This window comes from Vigna radiata, chromosome 4 (assembly GCF_000741045.1).
Source record: "Vigna radiata var. radiata cultivar VC1973A chromosome 4, Vradiata_ver6, whole genome shotgun sequence".
Lineage (NCBI taxonomy): Eukaryota > Viridiplantae > Streptophyta > Magnoliopsida > Fabales > Fabaceae > Vigna > Vigna radiata.
In genome coordinates this window covers 1,169,838-1,176,580 of record NC_028354.1, presented here as the reverse complement: position 1 = coordinate 1,176,580, position 6,743 = coordinate 1,169,838, and positions in this window count along the sequence as shown.

The window sequence follows — 6,743 nt, the reverse complement described above, 5'->3', positions numbered from 1 at the left end:
AGCTGCAAGGAAGCTAGTACACCCATGGGTACCTCATGTTATTTAGATAAGGATGAAAATGGAAAAGGAGTGAATGAAACCATGTTTAGAGGCATGATAGGATCTTTGCTATACTTGACTGCTAGTAGACCAGACATTATGCAGAGTGTATGTGTATGTGCTAGATACCAAGCCAATCCTAAAGAATCACATTTAACTGCAGTTAAAAGAATCCTAAAATATCTTAAGGGAACTACTTGATTTGGACTTTGGTATCCCTCTGATGCTTCACCTAGTTTAATAGGATACTCTGATGCAGATTATGGTGGCTGTAAAATTGATAGAAAAAGTACTAGTGGAACCTGTCATTTCTTAGGATGTTCTGTAGCTTTGTCTACCACTGAAGCTGAATATATTGCAGTTGGAAACTGTTGTGCTCAAATTTTATGTATGAAACAACAACTGGAAGACTTTGATATCTTCCTTGACAATATTCCTCTAAAATGTGATAACACTAGTGCGATAAACTTGACCAAGAACCCCATAATGCATTCAAGATCTAAGCATATAGAAATTAGACACCATTTTCTAAGAGACCATATTGAAAAGGGGGATTGTCAAATTGAATATGTTGATACCTTGCATCAGTTAGCTGATATTTTCACCAAAGCTCTACCTAAAGATAGATTCTTTGAGCTTAGAAGAGAGTTAGGAGTGTTAGACATGTCTTAGAATCAAAGTTTATGCAATTTCTTGCATTTTTCGTGACCTTAACACATCATAATCGATTGTCACTAAGTCATAACCGATTATTTATTCATAAAAGTCAATTCTGGAAAACTTTGAGCAGATAATCGATTATCATCAGGCATAATCGATTATCATGCAATTCTGGGCAAAGATTAATGATCTGATAATTGATTATCACGAGCCATAATCGATTATCACGCTAACAGTTTCAAAAATAGAGTCGTTGGAGCGTCCCATAACGGCTATAAACGGCCATAAACGGCTAGTTTTTCCCTTTTTCTTATAAATAACCCCCCCATAATCGATTATTAGACACTCCTTTGCAACCAAATACTGCTAAAATCAAATCCAGTGCTCAAAATCTCTTCATTTCTCTTTCACTTCATAAACCTTCATCTTTTCAATCTTCATCCATGGTTGAACCAAGGAGGCATCGTCGCAAAACAACTGCAGCCTCTTCCTCCTCTCAACCACGACTCGCCAACATAGATGGATAGATCTCAGATCAAGAGAAACATGCAGACTTCGTTAACTCCTGGCAAGAAAGGAAAATCATGGCGGTAAAGTATATCCGTCTTGATTTTTTTCGCTTTTATGGGTTTCAATTTCCAAATACTTTTGCTGAGCAGGGGTTAACACATCTAGTAGAACAAAAAGGAAATATTTATCCCGATCTCATAAGAGTCTTCTACTTCAATTTGCGCTATCGAGATGGGATAATATCTACCAAAGTCAAAGGCGTACGAATCATTTTAGATGATGACGTTTGGAAAAATGTTGCCCAACTTCCTATCTGGGATGATGCTGTCAAAGTCCATTTAGGACTTGAAGACTTCAACATGATGCTAACTTTCCAATCCTTTCTGCGACATCCCGAGAGGCAAACAAATAGAAGGCAACTACTGGTTGGAGGTTTCAAAGTTGAAGAGAGGATGATCCACTACTTGATTGTTTGAATTCTCTGTCCTAGAGCAACCAACCATGCTCAATGCTCTGAGCAGGATTTACTTCTCTTGTATGGGATTTTAAATCACATACACATCGGCTGGCTTGCTCTCATTGCTGACACAATGGTAAAAGCCAAGAAATCCCATTCATATCAATTTCCTTATGCTCTTCTTGTTTCTAGGATTTAGAATACAAAGGTGTACCTGCTGAAGGAGAACTTGTTCAAACTATTGAAGCTGTGGGATCAAAAATTGGAGATACTACCTTTTGTCAGATGGGATTCATTACCAGAGGACGGGTCCTTATTCACAAAGATGATGACCATCCTGATGATGATGAAGATGACGATATGGACACTCATATGGCTGACCCAGTAAATGGTGCTGCTCCATCTGATGCTGGACCCTCTAACATACCCTCCTCTTCCTCAACTTCTATGGAAGAACACTTTGCACGGTTATCTAAACAGTTAGAGGATATGAGCATAGCACAGAAAACTCATTTTGATGACATTCATGAGTGGCAGAAATCTCTTGATGAGTACCTAGTTGATCAATTTCTTGAGCTTGATGTTCGTCTACATAACATTGAGAGTCATCTCAATATTCCACCTACTGAAAGATCCCCTAGTCCTGAATTCTAGTTTTTAGGCCACTTAGTTTGATTGTTATATTGCTTTCTTTGTGGTATTTAGACTTAATCTTTATGCATTTTCATATAATTTCCTTCTATTTTTAATATAATGAGCTTTTATGGAAATTTTATGCATTTTTTGAGGGGGAGCTCATATTAAGGGGGGGATTTTTTCATTATTCTTTTTGCTTATGCAAAAAGGGGGAGAAGAAATTTATTAAGGGGAGAAATAAAAAAATTGTACAGGTACTGTTAACCCTGTGGCTGTTTTTTAGTTTGTATGTGTTGCAGGTGAACCTGAGTTGCTTTTAAAAAAAGAATTTTTGATCATCATCAAAAAGGGGGAGATTGTTACCAATAAGGGAGTATTGGTAAAACTTAAAGATGAGTTTTGATGATGCTGCAACTTGTAGATGTTGATGTAATAGGAAAATATTTAAAAGCAACTTGTAGATTTTGAATGTAGTAGGAAAAAATTGAAATATTGTAATTCTTACTGATATAATCGATTATGGTCAAGCTATAATCGATTATCACATGCTTTTGTACTAGAATAATCGATTATCATGAAGCAATAATCGATTATCACAAGTGACACTTGAATAATCCATTATCACTTCATATAATCGATTATCACTTTTTGAAATTTCTATAACGGACTTGAATAATCGATTATCACTTACAATAATCGATTATTCATGGCAGTTGGGAGCGGTTCTCTTCAAGTTGGTAGAGTGGTTCTTTTCGTTCTATATTCTGTTCTTCATCTTGTAATTTGTAAAACTGTTTTTAGTGGAACTGTTAATCACTCTTTGTAGTGATTAACGATTGGACGTAGATTCTGTTGAATCGAACCAGTATAAAAGCACTTGTGTGATTTTTCTATTCCCTACACTCATTTTATTTAACGCACATCAACTGTTTGGCTAATTTTCTGAAAGAAAATTATTTTTGCTAAAAAGGGCTAAAATCATTTTAACTGTGACCTATTACGCTTTACACTCTCTGAGGATTATTTCTGCTGCGCAATAATCTTCGAAAATTACCCCCTACGATACCAACAATCTTCAGTTTTAACAGTTTCAATGTCAAAATCAACACTAACATGTGAATCTGCAGTAGTATCAAGAATATTTGAATGCATAAACAACTCAGGCAAAGCAAGTGGGATTTCAAGTTTAGAGAAAACCTGTGTTGATTCATGATTCATCTCACTAGTAACAACAGAATGAGCAACTGCATCCTCAGGTGCAAGAGTGGGGAGATAGGAGGGTGGGGAAGTAAATGTCGTAGTAGCAAGCTCATGACTCTGCTCCCCATCTCCTATGTGGATGGCAGTGACATCATCTGGAATCGGAACAGTCTGAAATGGTGATCCCTCTAAAAATTGAGACTGTTCCTCGGTGCACTGTGCAGCCATCTACCCCCACAACTCTTTTAATGTCGGCTCAGAAGAAGTAAAAGATTTGGCAGGTGCCTTTTGTTGTTTTTGTTGCCTCTGATTTTTCTGCTTTGGCTGCCTGTTATTGTAGATTTTGGTAGCATAAGCTTGAGGCTCATCATGAGAAACAGGATGCTCCAAAGAAGGATAGGCATCCGTATAGTGGTCACTGGAAGGACATATAGCACACAGCCGAGCAACAAATGCAGATGGAGGTGCTGGTCTCTGGTTGGATGCCAGCTGTGTCACCAAACTCTCAAGAGAATCAAATTTGCTTTCCAATTTCCTACCAACAGTTGATAAAGAATGGGCAGGCTCAGGAAACTGCAGCTGCTGAGGTTCCTGAACAGGTGGAGAAGGCATATAAGAATTCGGAAGTGGTTGATATTGTTGTGGAGCATCATACCATCCCAAGCTAGGGTCATTCGATCCAAGATCGTTACTGCTACCATACTGAGCAGGGAAGAATTTATCCAAGAACGTATGCTTAAGATCTTCCCACGAAGTGATGGATCCTTGAGGAAGACAATACAACCAATACCTTGCCACTCCATGTAACGAGTACTCAAATGCCCTTAAGAACATGTCCTCATCCGGGACATCTGGAGGTTTCATTGAAGAGCATATGGTGTAGAACTCCTCCAAATGTCTATATGGGCATTCACCTGCAAAACCATGAAACATAGGCAACAAATCTATCAGTCCAGTGTTGACATAGTAAAGTAAACAGAAACAATAAACCGAACCTGACAGGCAACATAGTAAACGACAACAGTAAATAGAACGGTCCTAAAACAAGACGTATGAATTAATTAAAATGCAGCAAAAAAAATAAAGAAAACGCGTAACAGTTAAATAAAATAAAATGAGTGAGCTGTGTGCTTTTTCAAAAAGTAAATTAACATCAACTCTATTCTAAAAGAGAGCTAATTGTGATTAAAATATTCTCCCTCCAAACCATGACCAAGTGCTGGACTAAGTAAAATACCAATCTTCAAATTGAATCAAAGGCGCTTCTTCCAACTAAATAAAATAACCACAAGAAACTTGAAATCAACGCTTCATCTTAAAAGTAAATAAATCCCAACTTTTCTCCAAAATAAATCAGCATCTCCTATTTACCAAACTGTGAGCAGCTGCATCACGCTTCTCCAAGTTAATTGAAATGAGCATCTCTTCAGCAAATAAAAAAAAAACGAGATTGCACATGCTGCAGCCCTAAATGAACGGACACCTCTTGCTTTATTCTTCCAATTTCAAACGGCATTTCAATTCATATAAAACCAACCTGCAGTATGAACTTCTCCAAGGAAAATGAAATTAATTTTTTTCTTCTCGGGTCCAAAAAAAAAACAAAGAAATAAAAACATGCAGCCCCAAAATAAATCAACAACTTTCCTCATTGTAAAGAAAACTTAATGAAATAGGTGGCTACAACTCTGCACCTCAACGTAGATAACATTTTCCAGCTCTCCAAAGTTCAAATAAAAATGTTCCAACCTCCAAATGTTCAAGGAAAAAGGTGCCAAGTGAGGTGTGTGAGTGCCGAATATAAAGACCCAAAATCTGAAAAGTGTGGTGATGGCTAGACAATTTTATTTTAGCAAAGATAAAAGCAAGTAATTGATAAAATTAGATCTGCATCTAGGACGTCTCCAACGTGTACTCCAAAAAATAAACGTTGCAGCAACCAAAATAAATGGAGTGTCTCGGTAGAAAAAATTGTGCCTCCAAGTGTGACGGTTGGTGCCTTTTCTAAGAGGCCATGTGTCCTAAAATTGGGGTGGGGTCCACCCTAAAAATAAAAGGAAATCCTAGGTGCCAAGTGTCTACTATTTGGGCCCATCATATTTTTTTCAACAATGGCCCATTGTGAAAAGTTTGTCCAAAAAGTTTAAACAATTAAATTACAATATAACGAAAATTTAAAATGTCTAATTTGAGAGTCTTGAATTTATTTTTGTCTCCTTCCCAATGCTCCAAAGTTGTATTTCCAAAATTTCCCTGAAAATAATAATGCAAATAATTAGCTCAGAAAATTCAAATTAATTAAAATTAGAATTTCCGGTCAAATTAAGCACAAATAGCAAAAACGGGAAAATACCGGACAATTAAGCACAATTCCCTGATTAATTCTAGCACAATAAACTAAGTGAAATCAATAAAATATCGACTCATGACCTATAAATACACACTTTGTGAAAGGAAAAAGGGACTGAAAAAATTGGAGGAAAACACTTAGAGATATTAGAGATTGAAGGAGAGAGAGTATAGAGAAAAAATATGTTCTCACACATAAAGGTTTTGTGAACAACAATCATTGAGGAAGGACTAAGGGAATTCCAAAAGCTAAAAAGGTATGTCTACACTCCTATTCTTCTCCTTTTATTATACTTTAAAGTTTTCTTCCAAAGATTCTTTTTACACAGACAATGTTTTCTTAAAATCATGATTTTTTAAATATAAGTGCGCGTCGACCTATGACCACTTTCTTTTCTTCTTTTTCCACCATTTTTTTAACAGGAAAAATACACAAAATATTTAAAACCAAAAGCTCAATTTTGTTAAACAAAACCTTTTCACTTTTTTCGAAAAATGTCAAACAATCCATAATAATTTTTAAACAAACTCACAAACCTTTTTCTAGATAAAGAACTACGTGATCCCTGATTGTCCATTAATGAATATACGTAGGACCAAGGTCAATCCTTGTCGGGTTCATAAAACAAAAAATATTTTTTTTGTTTCCTAATAATTTATTTTATTTTAATTTTATTTTTATTTTTGGGGAAAATTAATTATTTTGGAAAACCGCATTAATTTTATACATTTATTTAAAGGTACTGCCTTTGGGCAAGCGCGGTAAGGTGCTTACACCTTCCTTACATGTAACCGATTCCCGAACTTAAAAATCTCTTTTTCGTAGACCATGCTTTTATTTTAGGGTTTTTCCATAGTTTTCTATAATAAATTATGGTGGCAACTCCCAAAA